The sequence below is a fragment of the Rhinatrema bivittatum genome, chromosome 13 (genome assembly GCF_901001135.1).
Source record: "Rhinatrema bivittatum chromosome 13, aRhiBiv1.1, whole genome shotgun sequence".
In the NCBI taxonomy this organism is placed as follows: Eukaryota; Metazoa; Chordata; class Amphibia; order Gymnophiona; family Rhinatrematidae; genus Rhinatrema; species Rhinatrema bivittatum.
The window spans coordinates 53500474-53519546 of NC_042627.1; positions in this window are offsets into that span (position 1 = coordinate 53500474).

Genomic DNA, 19073 nt, shown 5'->3' on the forward strand with positions numbered 1-19073 from the left:
ACTTTTAAAATCAAGGTGCGACAGGCAGCCCAAGCACATTAACTGAACATTGTGCCTACCTATAACCTTGTGCACCAAACTTACCACATCTGGGGGGAAGCAGGAATAAATTTGAGCATAAATCACGTCACACTTTAAAGAAAAACAAGATGTGAAAGCTTTTAAACTCTGGGAGAGTGGTGAATGCATGGAGCAGCCTACACTGGAGAGAAAAAGCAGTAACCAAATATTAAAGTATGAGACAAGTACACAAGATTTCTAGGTGTAAAAATGAGAGCCAGAAATATAAACTGGGCAGACCAGATGGGCCTTATCTGTCATGTTCTGTCTATAAATCTGTGGGGTTCTTCAGTCAAGCTAAAACTTGCCTTTCTCATGCTTGCATTCTGCTGGTTCCTCATCTTTCACCTTGATGATCTGACTCCAGTTTCTAATTTCATGCATGTTCCCTCTCCCTCCATGCCTTCTGGGGCTGCAGGTACCTGGCCCATATGCACCTTGTAGCTTTTCAAACCTCCGCACCCTACACAATAGGCAGTGAGAGGATTAACTGGATCAGCAACACCAACTGTGGATGGGGCCTGAAAGGTACTTAATTGTAGGGTGGGAAAAGCCTTTTTTTTCCTACCTATCTTTCAACAGGCAGTCACTAGGTTTCTCATAAATGTATGGAAAGTAGTCAGATTCTGTCTTTAGAGAGCAAATGTTTCAGGCTGCTTCTGGACAGAAAAGATTCTGAAAAATTTCAGACAAATATTGGGTGTGTATAATGCAACCACAACTCAAACGCACATTCATTTATAAATGCAATAAAATTAGTGATCCAGTTTGCCTGAACCTTAACCCAGTATCTGAGCTGAGCTAGAGGATAGCTTGGAAAAATAAATAAAATTTGGGACATAACGGGTAACCATCAAAAGATGTGTAACACCTCCCCTAAACTCTGTCCAACCAAAAGCAATTTACAGATAGCAATACATTGTAAAAATACACAAAATAACCCCCACATGCATGTGTCTTGTATCTAGCTCTTCTCTCATTGCTCCAGTTGGATAACACATTTTTCCATCATAAAAGCTGCAGTAAGTCTTGTGTTCATGCATGTGGCAATTTTATTACAGTTCACATAGGTGACAAACGTGTGTAGTTATACCAGTTATTGACTTGTACACATCCTTTGAAAATTCTACCAAATATACCCACACACAATTCTGGCTGCTATTCTGTGTAAACTTTTAATTTAGGTGCATATGTCTTGACAACGCACAAGGATGGGTGCAAAGCCAAACTCCTCCCCACATCTGCCTCTGCTCTATCTGGGCATCTACTTTATATTTGGTCTTTCGGGTATTTCAGAGCAGATTACATTCAGGTTCTTATGTACCTAGAAGGCTCAATCTTAAGTTTTGTGCCTGAGGCAGTGCAGTGGTGGGATTTTGAACCCTGGCAAAAAAGACATGGATATGCTGGTAAGCTTATTAGGTGGGCAGATTTAGAAGGAGCCATTTCTATTGGTAGAGCACTGTTTGACCCCAGGAACTGCCTTTGAAAATTACCCTCTAGGAACTCAGCCAAACACTGGGATGTTAACACTGCATTTTTGACTGCTTATATCATTGAGTATTTATTACAAGAGATCATTTTTAATTCTCCCATTCCTTTGTCCATCAGAATGTGAACTTGATATTTGTGTGTTCTGTTTACTAAAAAGCTGGTGTACAATGCAATCCCAATCTTCATTTGTTAGGGTAGTAGGCAATACAAAACACAAGTGAAGAAATCCTGAAAAAGAAATGAGTTCAGAAACTAGCTCTCTTTCCATCAGGTCTATCCAGTAACGAGCGGTAGGAAGAGCTGCTTAGTGTGAGTTGGTTGGCCTTTTAAGCAGTATCTCCATGTAAGATCTGTAATGGAACATTTGATGTCTGTGCTGCCCACTGTGATGTTCTCTCTGCCTTTCCAGTGGGCAAATTATGCAAGACTGCCTGGCCTTGCATTCACTGCTACTAACCAGGTGCTCACAAGTAGATTTTTCTCAAAGCTTTTAGTGCATTAGGCCCACCCCACAGCTAACCAGTTTGCAAAGTATTTCTTATGAATGTGAGTGATTTTTATATTTCCTCCAGGATATTGCTCATTAAATGTCTGACATAAGTTTATATCTTATATTCCCTCTCCTAAAGAGCAAGCTCAAGTAACAGATTTTTAAAAGAACTGCCTTAATAGAAGTATAAAGGCTGTGTCTGTTTGAAAGTGCTAAGATGCAGTGTGCTGTGAAGCTGTGGTGCATTTGTGCTGAAAGCCTCACGTTAGCAAAAGATCCAAAAATAAATGTTAAACTGTTTGCATTGATACTAATACCGGCTGTCTGAGCCTCTGAACACCACAACCAGGCTGCTCTGGTTTTGAGACTTTGGTGCCCATAGGACCTCAGGGTTTCCTGCTCAAAAAAAAAAGGGTGGAGATGAGCTGGAATGCCACTTTGAAGTGAGAGTGGCACCTGGCCCTAAAGGCTCCTCTGTGGCCTGGGTGTTTAGGCCCTGATTCACTAAAGCTTTTCTTCAAGACATTGATAGTGCAGGTGCATTCTGAGGATGGGCATGTGGTCATGCTGCAATGCATGTGCATAATTTCCTGTTCTAGAGGTAGCACTGAAAACCTGGCTTTAGGGTGTTGTATTTTAAATTTCTCCAATCTAAAACCTGGTTTCCATGTTGAGATGGGGCCTAGAGGACCCAATGCAGATAAAAACATGACAGGGTCTATATTTCTCCATCTTCTGAGTAATAAATAGTCATAAGACAGGTTCAGCACTGGATGTAACAGGGAAAGTTGGGTTGGACCATGAAGGCACAATGTTCCCCATCTGCCTTGCAAGTTGTGAATCAGACCACTATTTTGGGGGGAGCTGTTTGAGGCTTTGCTCAAACCTCATTAAGCTGTCAAACTGATTAAGGTAAAGCGGTGAGCAATGCCTCGAACAAGGCTGCGGTCGTTGACTCACTGCTTTACAAGAAGTTAGACAACCTAGGAGCTAGTTAGTTTCAAAGGACATCCCAATGAAAGCTGCCATTGGAAAGCCACAGAAAAGAGCTGACACAGGGGAGCTAAACCAGGCACTCAACAGAGTGCTAAACTTATTAGAAACACAGAATAGAATATGCCGCTACTTGGCCCCCAATTGTGTTCTGACTTTTTCTTTACGTTCTTATTTAAAATCTTTTGTACACCACCTATACAATTTTAGGTAGATCTAAGTAGTTTATATAAAACATACATAATTTAAAGGAAAGGAAGCATAGGTGTAGGAATGTTGGAGTTCAGAGCAAACACATTTAAAAAAATATAGTAAGTAGAACAAAACTTAAATTAGAAAAAAAGGAGGGGGTGAAAGGTCATGCTACTTGGAGTTTGTTGAAGGTGGTGGAGCATAAGTATGTTTTTAGCATTTTCTTAAGCTCCTTTGTGTTTGGTACTGGCCTGAGTGAGTCAGGGATTGAATTCCATAAAATGGGACTTGACACTGAAAAGGTACGCTTCCTTGTGAAATCTAGCCTTGCCGTCTTAATTGTTGGAACGTGGAGTGAATTTTTGTCAATAGATTGTAAGTGACGTGGTGGTTGATAATCTTAAATGAGGAACTGAGGGATTATGAATTAGGTTATGAATAATTGTCAGAACTTTGTATCGAATGCATTGCTGGATTGGAAGCCAGTGAAGAGATTGAAGGACTGGGGTAATGTGATCTGTAAAGTTTATCTTGGCAACAAGACAAGCAGATGTATTTTGGACTAACTGAAGCACATGCAGGGAGACCTAAGTGCAGAGAAGTGCAGTAATCCAGATCTCTCAAAATCCAGGCTTGCAATGCTGTATGGAAATCAGTCTGCTATAAGAGGCTTAGTCTTTTCAACATATGAATTTTGTAAAATGAACTTTTCACTGCTGGCAATATATTGATAGATTTGAATCCAAGATGACTCCTAAATTGCAAGCACGGTTTGAGATGGGAATGGTATAGTTTTCAAAAATTGCAGTGGGGGGCCCACAGGAGGAGTGAGGAATAGTGGATAAATGAATCATTTCAGTTTTTAAAGTGTTCAGTTTCAGATGATTGAGGGATAACTATGTCTTTATAGTTTTGAGAGAGAGGTTTATTAGAGATAATGGGCTGGATTTTCAAAACATTACGCGCAGGGCCTATTTTAAAAAGGCCTGGCAACATACGTAAAGCCCCGGGACAGGTCTAAGTCCTGGGGCTTTCAAAAAGGGGTGGAGTCAGAGGCTCAGCACAGCGGCCATTTTCCGCTCTGCCGGGGGATCGTGTGCTGGCAGTTGGCTGGTGTGCGCAACTTTTTTTGGGGGTGTTAGCTTAGGTCTGGGGGGTGGGAGAGTTAGGGGAAGGGGGGGTGGGGGGGTAGGGAATGGAGGAAGGCAGCGCAGGCTCGGAGCGCACAAAGTGCACAATTGTGCACCTCCTTGCGCACCGACCCCCGATTTTATAACATGCGTGCATGTTATAAAATTGTGTGTCCATGTGTGTGCACCGGGTAGCATGCGCATGTCTTAGAATCTACCCCAATGTTTTAGACCAGGTTGAAGTATATGGTATAGTGAACTGAATGTCATCAGCATAAATTGTAAAGTTTATTCTTAAACCAGTCAACAAGTGACAGAGGGGAAGCAAGTAAATATTGAAAAGAATAGTAGACAGAAGAACCTTGCGGGACACCCAAGTTAGTGAAATACCAGAGTGATGTTGTCCAAGGTTAACTTGTTGGGGACAGTTAGACAGGAAAGATTTAAACCATCTAAGCACAGTGCCTTAGATACCGATGGTTGAAGGTTAGCGAAGAGGATATCATGGTTTAGAGTTTCAAAGGTGGCTGAGATATCAAGAAAAACTAGAGTATAATCTGTTAGTCAAAGCCATGAATGGTAGGGTCAAAAGATGAGATTCAGTGCTATGACCTTTGTGGAAGCCATGTTGGTTTGAATGGAGAATGTTGTTGTCTTCAATGTATTCAGTAAATTGGTGAAGGACTACAGGTTAGATTCTTTGCTAAGGTGGGCACTGAAGCTATTGGGTGAAGGTTGGTAATGATGGTAGGATCTATTGATTTCTTTTTGGGGATAGGTAGGATAGATGTCTTTTAACGTGGTTGGAAATGTACCAATATTAAGTGATAAATTGACTAGCTGGGCTAATGCGGGTGAAATATGTTCTCTTTTAGTAGCTGTCCTAGACACGGGTTGTATGGACATTTGGAAGCTTTTCTTTTAGAGAGAATGCGAGCTATAGTGGAAGGGTCTATACTAGTGAAATCAGACCACGAATAAGTAGCTGGGGGAAGGTTAACTTGAGGAATAGGTAAATGAGTAAATTCAGAGGAGATTTTAGTTGTTTGTCTCTAAAGTGTTGTGCGATGTCATCACAAGATGCATTGGTAATGTGATCAGAAGGTTCAGATTTTGCTGTGGTAAGGGATTTCACAATGTTAGGGTACCATTGGCCACCTGTGTTTTATTAGCATAAAATTATTTTTTTAGCGCAGTCAATTTCTTTTTTTGTATTTATTTAGATGAGAGAAATCATTTTTGCATTCAAGGTGTGGGTTTTTGCACCAGTGGCTTTCCAGGCATCTTAATTTGAGTTTCATGTTATATAAAGAAGGTATGAACCAAAGAGCACTGGATCTGGATGAGATAATGCTGAGTTTTTTTAGGGGCTATGGAGTCAAGCCAAGTGGTGATAAATTCAGTTTTTCAACCAGATGTTCAATGTCCATGTCGACAGTAGTAGGGATGTGAGGGAGGAGAATGTTAGCAAAAGATTCTGGGTCAACTTTTTTTCCTTTTGAGTTTTTTTTGGGTTCAGTGTGAGAGTGAATGTTTACACTTGAGCTTTCTGGTTACTGAAATGGTCTGACTGGTAGTTAGACTTGTATTTTCAGGGTTGTGAAATACCAGGTCAAGAGTTTGGCCCAACCTATGGTTAGGCTCACTGATCAATTGTGTTCACCCTAGTCCTGCTAGGGCCTCAAGAAGGTGTGTGGCTGCAGGAGGAAGCGGGTTGGTGTTGAGGTGTAAGTTAAAATCACCAGCTAGAATGGTATTGGTAAGGTCTACAGGTAGGGTGGCCAGAGACTCAAGTAAAGAAGATAGATCATGATTACGCATACCAGGTGGACAATGCCCAACGCAAAAATTTTAATAAGAACATAAGAAATTGCCACACTGGGTCAGACCAAGGATCCATCAAGCCCAGCATCCTGTTTCCAACAGAGGCCAAACCAGGCCACAAGAACCTGTAAAGATAAGCATCATTTCAAGAGAACTGTTCAGGGCTTTTCTACTAGGTTATAGGGAGGCCTTCACAATTATAAGTAAATATAGCCATCTGGGCAAAGATTGTTTAATATTAAATTGTCATGATTGTAGAGCCAGATCCCTAGGATTAATATGGCATCAGGAGAATATATGGATATTAGATCATAAATAATGGGAACATTTTTTTCTGATAGACTGTGCATTGAAAATTAAGATCGAAATTGGTGAATATTAAAGCAGCTGTTTTTGGAGAGGGTGTAATTGTGATTAAGGAGGATTTGTGACAGTGAGGAGTTTTACTGCAACATATGTTAAGGTTTCCATAGTGTCCATTACCAGTAATAGTACAGATATTCATGTTAATGTAGGCAAACTGGAGAAAGAAAAGCGTTAGAAGAAAAGTACAACCTGCGTAAAGAAGTAATTAAGTCCAGGACCATGGGAAAAAGCTATTGGTAGATGCAGAAGGTCGCATGAAGGGGCACAAGGCCTCAGGTGACATGCTGGGCCCCTTAAACTGGCGCCTCTGAGATGATGTCAGAGGAAGTGAGGCAGGGCAAGCCCCACATAGCTGAGGGGGTGCTGTCAGCTGGAAAACCAGCGACAGTTTGGATGGCAGGTAGGCAGGCAGAGATCCCTTGGTGGGTCAGATCAAGGTCCATGTGAGCCCACCATCCTGTTTCTGACAGAAGCCACTCCAGGTCATAAGTACCTGGCAGATCCCAAAAAGTAGATCTAATTCCTGTTACTACCAGGTGTAGTAATGGCTTTCTTTAGTCTAACTGGCTAATGATGGGTTGTGGACGTTTCCTCCACGAAGTTGTCCAAACCTCGTTGCTAGTTGTCTTGATCACATCCTCTGGCAACAGTTTCCACATCTTGATTGTGTGCGGAACAAAAAAGTACTTTCTGGAATCTGCTGGTTGTTCATTTCCTGAAGTGTCCCCTGGTTTTAGTACTATTTGAATCCTTTATTCCACCCCACTGGTGATTTTATAAACCTCTGTCATGTCCCCTTGCTGCCATCTCTTTTCCAAGCTGAAGAGCCCTAGCCTGCATACATGGCCTCACAATGCTATGCCTTGCCTTGCTTTCTTGATTTGTTTATTTTTGGCTCTCTTCCTTTAGACACCGTATGGTGTGAGAACATGGGATGTGTTGGTGTGTGCATCTCATATTTCAGAAAGAAATGTATATATTGCACATAGGCTGAAGAGAACCACAGGCACAAAATGATTTCTTTTATTTTGTGCTAATAGAAAAAGTCTTTAGTAAACAATGGATAGTTTTTATTTTTCCTGGGAATGTTATAGGAAAAAAATCAGTGGAAAATGACTTTTCCATTGATTTTTCTCCTGAGTTATAACAAAGGCATTTTTCCACTGATTTTCTTTTGTTATAACATTGAAATTCCCAGGAAAATAAAATAAAGACCGAAAAGGAAGGTCCCTTACAATGTAACACTGTGAATCTTCCATGGTTGTGCCTCGCTGTAGGCCAGATGGTACTAAACATTTTCCCCATAGGCACAAAATGGGGAAAACCCTTTATTGCACCCTGAATTTTCAGCTAAAGTGAGACAGATGTGGGTGAGAAACGCCAGACCGAGTCTGGCCAGAAGAAAGAGAGATGCTATGCCGAGTTGAATCCAGCATCCTGTCGCTGGGGGCGGGGGTAATCTGCAAGCAGTGGCACTTACAAGCCTGCTGGACCATTTTGGGCTTTTTAATCTGCTGACATTTGCTATGTCCATTCTTTGTCTGGGGGAGGTGAAGTGCACAGAAACAAACAGAAAAGAGGAGCCTTTGTAACTCTTAGGTAACATATTATCTCTACCTGATAAGTTTCTTTCTAAAGCTGTACACATTCCTATGTGAACAATTGATGGATTAACTCCAATCGGCTTAAACCACAGGGCTTCAGGGAGACTGAATGCATGTTGGTGTCTGGCTGAGGTTGGGTTTAAGAGATATAGATAAAAGAGGATGGGTAATGTGCAGGACAGGTAGTCCAGCGCTAATGCATTTTTCATTTCATTTGCCATACCTCCCTCTCCCCACCACCACTTTTTTTTGGAAATATTTTGGAGCCATGAAAAAAAAAAATTGTTTTAACCAAAAAATGCATATTGCTATGTCTTGGCTAGATTTCAAGCTATCAAATCAGAAAAATGTGTGCGGATGTTGCCAGCTGGAGATCTGTTTATTGAAATGCAACTTCTTCAGAAGATACTCAGATGTGCCTTGAGTACCTAATATCAGAAACATAAGGGTGCACGGCTATTTTGTGAAGCAAACCGTGGAAAAGGGGCTTAGACATCCCCTTAAGGTGCTGCGGCTTTCCACTCGCTCACCATTTATGTAAACATCAGCCTGTCTAGGGCTATTATATGACCAATCCTTTATGCATTTTTAAATTTTACTTTCTCCCTACACCAATACTTGCCCCAATCCTCCTTCCTCTTTCGGGTCGTCCTCAAAATCTTCCACTAAGTTGCATCCATTTGGACAGCAACGCACATTTATGAAAATAACTGAACTTCTTTTCTGCAGGTTACATGGTGAAGGAAGAAAGTAGACACCCTTGAGAACTATTTTCTGTCTTTCATGCCGACACACATTGCCTGCATAGGCATCTTTTACACACCAGTACCAACCTTCGCTAGTCAGCTGTTCTGTGCCATCATCCTGGCCCATGCAGAATGAAATGACGGCAGAAGAAGACCAAACGGCCCATCCAGTCTGCCCAGCAAGCTTCACACATTTTTTTCTCATACTTATCTGTTTCTCTTAGCTCTTTGGTTCTATTTCCCTTCCACCCCCACCATTAATGTAGAGAGCAGTGATGGAGCTGCATCCAAGTGAAATATCAAGCTTGATTAGTTAGGGGAAGTAACCGCCACAATAAGCAAGCTACACCCATGCTTATTTGTTTTACACAGACTGTGTTATTCAGCCCTTATTGGTTGTTTTTCTTCTCCCCTGCCGTTGAAGCAGAGAGCTATGCTGGATATGCGTGTAGTATCAGTTTTTCTTCTCCCCTGAATGACGGCAGGGATCTCACTGGTTCCTCCACGTGTGCTCGACGCCCTCAGCAGCAGCAATACTCGGAACTGCTATTGTTTATATAAATAACCCGGAGGAAAATCATTGCATGAGCTATATTATTACTGTTCAGCAACATCAACAAGGAATTTTAATAGGAAGGATTTTTTTTTTTTTCACCTATCATGCTATATTTTAAGTATAACAAGAAAATCTTCACATGGTAATTGTTTAAAATGATAATTTAAGCCAAGCCCTGCAATAAAGCTAGGAAGGGACCATCACAAACACACTTCAAAGGGGTAGCCATGTTAGTCTGGTGTAACAAAAATGACAGACAGGTGGCAGCTGAGGTTTGTTTAAAAAAAAAAAAAAAAACCCCCAAATTGAAACATTTCTGAAGATATTATATTCCTTGATGTGAGATGGGTCTGCAACTCTGCTCACAGCTGACCTCTAACCCCCATTAAAGTCAATAAGTTACAACCAGTCTATGCAAATAAGTCTTATAAATATTAATCGTGAATATCCTGGGAACCAGGACCTGTGTGTGGCTGAAGTTATTCATCACTCGGGCAGATTTTCAAAGGGTTACGCGCGTAACCCCCGAAAAGCTGCCCCTGTGCGCGCCGAGCCTATCTTGCATAGGCTCAGCAAGTCCCGGGACTTTCCTGGGGGGGGGGCGGTGTCGCAGCCAACGCGTCATCGGGGGCGGGGCCGTGGGCAGGCATAACTTGTAAAATAAAGGTAGGGGGGAATTAGTTAGGGCTGGGGGGTGGGTTAGGGAGGGCTAGAAGGAAAGGAGGATGGCTGCGTGGCTCGGCGCCCGCAGGCTGCCGATTTTGCGCAGCCTTGCTCGCCGACCCTGTATTTTATTGTATGTTATAAAATCGGGAGTAGATTTGTTTGCGCACCTTTTAAAATCTACCCCTGATTGGCTCAGGAATCAGTGGTAACGTGGACACAGTTACTAGCTCCAGTCTGGATATACTTTCCAAAGCCATGCACCCTTGTAGAGGATGGGAAAAGGCTCCCATACGGAGGCCCAGAAGGAACAGTGAAAAGTATTTATTAGGCTTTACTCTTGTGATAAAAGAATGGCTGCTCTAGCCTATGTCAAGAAAAGTTCTGAGTTTAGTACTTAAGATTCAAGGGCATAGCAACATAATCAATGACAGCAGAAAAGGACCAAACGGGACCACCCAGTCTGCCCAGTTGTGATTTATTCCACTTGGTGTAGATGAACACACAAATTCCTATACTCGGCCCACACACCTGGGCTTTCAGTCCTTGTCCTAGCACTGCCCTCTATATTCGTCCTGAGCATTGCAGAATGCGTTAAAGTATTGCTACCCCCAGTAGGCCATTTCAGGCTTGCCATCACCCCTTGGAAGAATCATAAGACCAACACTAAATTCAACAGCCAGGTCCCTTCCCACGTGTTCTTGTCAAGTTTTCTAATAATTTACACAGCTACCAAAATATGCAACCTCCCCATGCTCATTGAAGTTTGGATTTTAACCCTGGTTTACCTGAAAGTCTTTTTGGAAGCCTGGTGCAGCTAAACCATTGCTGTTAGTGTTGCAACTGCTGCTTTATGCCTTGTCACCTTGGTGCCATTTAGGAAGCTTACATTAACAGGGTCATAACTACCGCTACCCCCTGGCTTATGGTGTCGCTAGGTTTATTTATTTACTTGGTTTATATTCCGCCTTTCAGACACTTCAGAGCAGATTACAGTTTGCTAGCCTTCATTTTTTGCAAGTAAGGCTCCTCTCTTTTTTTCCCATAACTTTTTGAAGTTTATCATCTTAGCCTCCACAATTTGATCCTAGAGGGAATTTCAGGCATCCACTACTCACGAAAAACATATTTCCTGACATTGTTCCTGAGTCTGCCCCCCCTCAGAGCTTCATATCAAGAACCCTGGTTCTACACCTTCCTTTCCACTGAAAAACGTATATTTCTTATACATTATTAACACCTTCCAGGTATTTAAATGTCTCTGGCATGTTACTCCCCTCCCCCATCTCATCTCTGCTTTCTTTTGCTGTTTTATGGGTTATAATAATAATAAAATATATATTTCTCATGCTCTTCACAGATCGAGGCGAGTTGCAAACTTACATACACAGTTTAAAAAGATAACATAGTCACAGCAACAAATATTACAGTAATGGAGGCTAGATACTGAACAGTCTTACATATGCTAATGCTGTTCGTTAGCAATCGGTAGCAGTCTCAAATGCCTGATTAAACAAATATGTTTTCAATTGCTTACGGAATGTCTGAAGACAAGGAATGGACTGCAATTATGCTAGCAACAAAGTCCAAAAGAGTAGGACCAGCCTCCGAAAAGCCCTCTCCCTAGCCTTGGCTAAATGCACAAGCTTTGGAGGCGGAATCTCAAGATCTTAAGTTACGCGATGAGTGATAAATTTTAAGTGCGGAACAAATGCATACAGGTGCCTGCTCATTTAAGGCTTTACAGACGGTCAAAATTACTTTCAATTGTATCTGCTAGGAGATTGGGAGTGAGTGTGAAAATTGTAAAACTGGTGTAATATCATCACAGAGTGGCACCCCTGTAATCATGCATGCAGCTGTAACATTCGGGCTGTATTCTCAGGAGGGCCAATGCAAATGGAATTAGAGTAATCTAATCCAGAGAAGATTAGTGATTGCAATTTCTGAAGCACATGCAACTTATAAAATGATGTTTTTACTGAATTTCTTACCTGAGGAAGAAAAGATAATTCACCATCATAAATAATGTCTAGGTTTTTATTTTGTCAGTTATTTGAATTATGCATCCATTTTGTGGGATACCAGACAGAAATTTGCTTTAGGAAATCTGCTGAGAATGATTGCTTTTGTTTTATTGACTTTTAACTATTGCACCACATCCAACTCGCAACTGCAGTTAAACAAGATGACACCGTTTGAAACGCAGACTGCCATGTACTTGTTCTTGGAATACATAATTGGATGTCATCTGCATTGGCTAGAATCTTACTTATAGAGGCCAATAGATGTTAAACAATGTGGCCTATAATGCCTCCTATTTTCCTTTCGTCCACTGTGATACTTGAGCAGTATCATCTTCTATTATCTAGAAATGAACCGAACCATAACAGTTCTGTGCCCTTAAGACCTAAGTTAGCCAAGTGTGGAAGTAGAATGGAATGGTTTAACGTACTGAATGCTTCTGAAATATCAGGGGTAATTAAAATGTACTCCGTGCCCTGGTCAAAACCCCTCTGAATATCATCAAAGGTTGATAGATGTCATACCTCAGTATTGTGACATTTTCAAAACCTAAATTGATAGTAATCTTGTGTAGAATGATCATGGAGGTTTTCTGTTAGCTATTTTAACACAGCAGATTCAATATATTTGGATAAAAATGGCAGGGATGAAATTGACTTATATATAGACAACATCATTTGGGTTCAATGCTGCATTTTTTAACACAAGCCGTGTAGAGGAATGTTTTAAGGTCAGCTGACATATATCTTGTACTCAATGACATACTGATGATGTTTGCTACGGAAGGACTTATCTCATTTTAAGTGACTTCAGCACAATGGTCGGACATGCATCTGTTGGAGAATTAGATGAGTGCAAAGATGCAATGATTTGAGCAACTTCAGAAAAGGCAATGGGGGAAAACGAATCCCAAACATGGTCTGTAGACTCTGCTGCTGTTGCAATTACTATATTAACCAAGTTGACCGTAAATTAATTACCCAAATTTTAAATTTTCGATTGAAATATATTTGCAAATTTATCAGCAGAAATCAAGGCTATATTAGACCCTACATGCTGTGACCAAGTTTAAAAAAAATGTACCGTGTGGCATAAGTCAAATGCCCTATTCAGTGATGATTGAATTTTATAAATTAGACATTTTTGCAGCATCAATGCTTTTCTTATAGGAATTTAACATATTCCTATATTGACTAAGAGCATCATCAGAACGAAATTTTTTGCTTAAGTGTTTGCGAAGACTGAGGATACCATGGTGCGGTGTTTGTCCGCCGTTTTTGTTTCAGTTTCTGTTAAAGGCACTATTACAAATCCATATTACATAAGAGAGAGAAGTTTTACCATGTCATAATTTCCTTTTTGTTTATTTAATTTAGCTTTTGAGGACAAGACACTTCTTCTTTGTGCTATTCAAGATTATGTGCACACATTCTTCAGCTGGGTGTATACATTTAAGTTGCTTAATGCTACTGTAACACCAGACAGATATCCTGGTAAACAAGATGCATTCACCCTGTATTAATACAGAAATGAATCTGAGTGATTATGTAAAATATACTATAAAAGAGTCATTTTCAAAGTCATTTCATGGGTAAAACTGTGCTTTGCATGTGGAAATGGGCTTGTGGAAAATTGCCCTCTTGGTAGGCAGATGGGTATTCTGGCACTGCACTTGTAATTTATCTGGGGAGAACTAAGATATTCCTCCCAGGGGCAGGGTTACAAGGGGTTTGCATTCCTGCACATAACCTTTTCAAAAGTATGCTTGTAATATTTCTCGGGAAAGCTATCCACACTAGCTAGCAGATGAAAATGTGTGCCGATAGTTTTCCCAGGTAATTTTCAAAGTACAAGCATGTGTGTGATTTCACTCTGAAAATTAGTGAAGTCTCAGTTTGAAAACGAGTGCCGGGCCGGTTCTAGGATAACCGGCGCCTTGTGCTAAAATTGAAATTGGTGCTCCCCCGTGAAAAAATACCAGCGTCACATCACTTGCCTGCAGCCTCGCTCTTCACATCTATCCTCCCCTCCTTGCCCCGTTCCTTCCATTCATGCCTCCACCTGTAAGGTGAAGAAGATAGCCTGGAGATTCCTGAAGGTAGTGGGAGCAGCTTAGGCCCAGGGTGGACTGTGGTGAAAAAGTATGCAAATGTACTGCAACCCTACCAGTAGCTGGCTGGCTACTCATGGAGCAGAGAGCAGCTGTGAAAGGTATGCACCTGAAATGCAATCTCCTCAATACCTAGCCATCTACTCCAGGAGTACAGGGTAGGAACATTTTAGACTCAAGGTGGGCTGTGGTGATTTCTGAACTTAACCACGTAGGCAGGTGGAAAAAAGTATGAGATGTATTGCAGCCATCCCCATATCCAGCCAGCTGTTCAAGAAGCACAGAGTAGAAGCAGTTCAGGCCTATACTGGGTTATTTTGTCTATTGAAATTAAAATAAGCAAGGGACAGATATATCAATAATTTAAAAATACTTTAATCAGTTTTAATTTAAACTCATCAATCAACCAGTTATTATATTATAACAGTGGGAACACTGAGAAGAGAGGATCACCTTGCTGGTGGCTGAAAGGAATCGGTAAGTTTTTGCTTGGGACATTGTCTTTTTTTAAAGTATTGGGGCAAAGTTAACTATTTGGGAATATTATTTAGGGTGTTTGTGCCTTTAATAGTCAGAAAGGCAGTGAATAAACAAGTTAGACTCTTTGTATTTTTAAATAGTCAGTCAATAAGGTAGTTAGTAAGCAGTAGGAAGTGTGTTTATTTTTAAAAGGCAGCAGTCCAGCAGCAAGAGGGGGGTTTCCCAGTCTTTTGCATAGAGTGTCACATGTATAATTTTTTACCCACCGGTGAGAAGTTGTACATGTACATGCGATGCAAAGAGCTCCTGGCTCTCAGAGAATGAGTCCGATCTCTGGAGGCTAGAGTGGCAGACCTGGAGGGGCTGAGGCAGACAGAGAGGTATATAGATGAGACCTTCAGGGACATAGTAGTCAAGTCCCAACTTCAGACTGGCAGCCCTGGCGCTGCCTTGGAGGAAGAAGGTCTCATGATGGGAGAGCACCAACCAGGTGCAGCAGGAAAGGATCCTGTAGCAAGGACCTGCTCTCCAGGTGATGCATTGTCCTTTCGCACTGAGGATATCTCCCCAAGGCCTACTGCCCAGGAGGGAAGGGTTAGGCCGGCTGTCATAGTTTGTGATTCAATTATTAGGAATGTAGATAGCTGGGTGGCTGGTGGGCGTGAGGATCGCCTGGTAACATGCCTACCTGGTGCGAAGGTGGTGGACCTCACGCGTCACCTAGATAGGATTTTAGACAGTGCTGGGGAGGAGCTGGCTGTCGTGATACATGTGGGCACCAACAACATAGGAAAATGTGGGAGGGAGGTTTTGGAAGCCAAATTTAGGCTCTTAGGTAGAAAGCTTAAATCCAGAACCTCCAGGGTAGCATTCTCTGAAATGCTCCCTGTTCCACGCGCAGGTCACCAGAGGCAGGCAGAGCTCCGGAGTCTCAATGCGTGGATGAGACGATGGTACAAGGAAGAGGGATTCAGTTTTGTTAGGAACTGGGGAACCTTTTGGGGAAGGGGGAGACTCTTCCAAAGGGATGGGCTCCACCTTAACAAGGGTGGAACCAGACTGCTGGCGCTAACCTTTAAAAAGGAGATAGAGCAGCTTTTAAACTAGAACAAAGGGGAAAGCCGACAGTTGCTCAGCAGCGCATGGTTCGGAGAGAGGTATCTTCAAAGGATACTAATGATGCATTAGAATTAGGGCATCCTGACAATGAGGTTCCAATTATTAGAAAAATAGTCCAAGTGCCTGTAACTAAAAACTCACCTGAGCTAAAAAATTCTAACTTATCCCTATCAATTAAAAAGCAGAATGAAAATACAAACAAAAAATAAACTTTGAAATGTTTGTATGCTAATGCCAGAAGTCTAAGAAGTAAGATGGGAGAATTAGAATGTATAGCAGTGAATGATGACATAGACTTAATTGGCATCTCAGAGACATGGTGAAAAGAGGATAACCAATGGGACAGTGCTATACCGGGGAACAAATTATATCGCAATGACAGAGAGGAGCACCTGGGAGGAGGTGTGGCGCTTTATGTCCGGGATGGCATAGAGTCCAACAGGATAAACATCCTGCATGAGACTAAATACAAAATTGAATCTTTATGGGTAGAAATCCCTTGTGTGTCGGGGAAGACTATAGTGATAGGGGTATACTACCGTCCACCTGGTCAAGATGGTGAGACGGACAGTGAAATGCTAAGAGAAATTAGGGAAGCTAACCAAATTGGTAGTGCAGTAATAATGGGAGACTTCAATTATCCCAATATTGACTGGGTAAATGTATCATCGGGTCACGCTAGAGAGATAACGTTCCTGGATGGAATAAATGATAGCTTTATGGAGCAATTGGTTCAGGAACCAATAAGAGAGGGAGCAATTTTAGATCTAATTCTCAGTGGAGCACAGGACTTGGTGAGAGAGGTAACAGTGGTGGGGCCGCTTGGTAATAGTGATCATAATATGATCAAATTTGATTTAATGACTGGAAGAGGAACAGTGTGCAAATCCAAGGCTCTCGTGCTAAACTTTCAAAAGGGAAACTTTGATAAAATGAGAAAAATTGTTAGAAAAAACTGAAAGGAGCAGCTACAAAAGTAAAAAATGTCCAAGAGGCGTGGTCATTGTTAAAAAATACCATTCTAGAAGCACAGTCCAGATGTATTCCACACATTAAGAAAGGTGGAAAGAAGGCAAAACGATTACCGGCATGGTTAAAAGGGGAGGTGAAAGAAGCTATTTTAGCCAAAAGATCTTCATTCAAAAATTGGAAGAAGGATCCAACTGAAGAAAATAGGATAAAGCATAAACATTGGCAAGTTAAATGTAAGACATTGATAAGACAGGCTAAGAAAGAATTTGAAAAGAAGTTGGCTGTAGAGGCAAAAACTCACAGTAAAAACTTTTTAAAATATATCCGAAGCAGAAAGCCTGTGAGGGAGTCAGTTGGACCGTTAGATGATGGAGGGGTTAAAGGGGCACTTAGAGAAGATATGGCCATCGCAGAAAGATTAAATGATTTCTTTGCTTCGGTGTTTACTGAAGAGGATGTTGGGGAGGTACCCGTAATGGAGACGGTTTTCATGGGTAATGATTCAGATGGACTGAATCAAATCACGGTGAACCTAGAAGATGTAGACCTGATTGACAAACTGAAGAGTAGTAAATCACCTGGACCGGATGCTATACACCCCAGAGTTCTGAAGGAACTAAAAAATGAAATTTCAGACCTATTAGTAAAAATTTGTAACCTATCATTAAAATCTCCAGGGAGAGCTTTCCAAGATGGTGTCATGAACGGTCGCAGCAGGAGGAGCTCCTGAGAAATTACAGCTTCTAACATTTCAGCTATGCCCCATACTAAACGTAAAGCCCGGGTGAGGGCTGGAGAGATCACCTCTACCCCCCTGGAGTCTTCACAACCTACTATCGGGAGTTTCTTCGCCGCAGCACCTCCGTTAACGCCGGGTGAGAAGGTCGCTGGGGAGAGTGCTCAGGAGCGTGAGCCAACTTCCCCGACCGTAATATCCCTAAGCCCCGGCTCACCGAGGAGACCAGCACCTCCAGCCATGAGAAGGAAAGCAGCCTGCGGAGTGATAAGTGCCCAACGGAGGTGATCCGAGGAGCGGCTGCATCATCACGACAGGCTGGGGAAAGAAAAGGACTAAATATGCAAGAGCACGGAGACAAGGTATTACCCGGAGGAGTAGAGGGAGGTACGGGACTTGTTCTTGAGGCAGGGTTAAGACCTGTTGAGCCTGGTAATGGCGTCGGTCTAACAGCTTGTGGGGGCGAAGCTGGAATTCAGGATACCTCATCGCAGATAAATTCATTATCGGAACCTGAGATATCACTAAATATAATTTGGAAAGCTCTTCAATCCTTAGAAAAAGCAATTCTGGGATTGACAAAAGAAGTAATTGAAGTTAAACAGCAAGTTAAGGATAATGCAACTGAAATAAAAACACAAAAAAACAAAATTGACAGACTGGAAGAAAAATCTGTAGCAGCTGAGAAAGCGAATTCATTGATAATTCAGAAGGAAATGGAACTAGACAAAAGATTAGAAAAAGTTGAGAACGTTTTGAGAGCTCATAACTTAAGATTTCTTAATTTCCCTGTTCTTAAGAACATTTCACCTATAGATCTTTTTAAGTTATATGTCTCTCAAATATTGAAGATTCCGGAGGAACTGAAACCTATGATATCTAAGGCATATTATTTATATTCAAATGAGAAAGAAGAAAACGAACAACAAGACATACCAGAATTATCAAATCTTTTGAATTCATCTCAGGAAATGACTGTTTCATGTCGAAGACCATTATTAGTAACGTTTACGTTTCTAATGGACAAAAATAATGTCTTTAAGAATTATTTTAGAAATAGTCAGATGTTATTCTTCGGCCAAAAAGTTTGGTGTTACCAAGACCTAGTTAAACAAACCCAAATGAGGAGAAAAAATTTTCTCGAGATGAGAGGAGAAGCGGTGCAGAAAGGAATATCTTTCAAACTTCAATTTCCATGCAAATGTTGTTTAATGCACCAGGGAAAGCGATATGTATTTTATGATCCATCACATTTGAGGATATTTCTGGATTCTTATCCTAGCCCCATATAAGCAGGCTGTTTTGTGTAAAGAGAATAATAGCGGAGATACCGTTCATGACACCTTCTTTTTCTCCTGTAAAATTGTGTTTTCTTTATATATATGCTCTTTGTTAAGCTCTCCAGTTTTACTTTTATTTACCTACAGATATAGAATTATTCATGTTTCTATAATGAACATCCATGTGATATATTTGCTATAAACTGTATGTAGGATATTCTTTCACAAGAGGA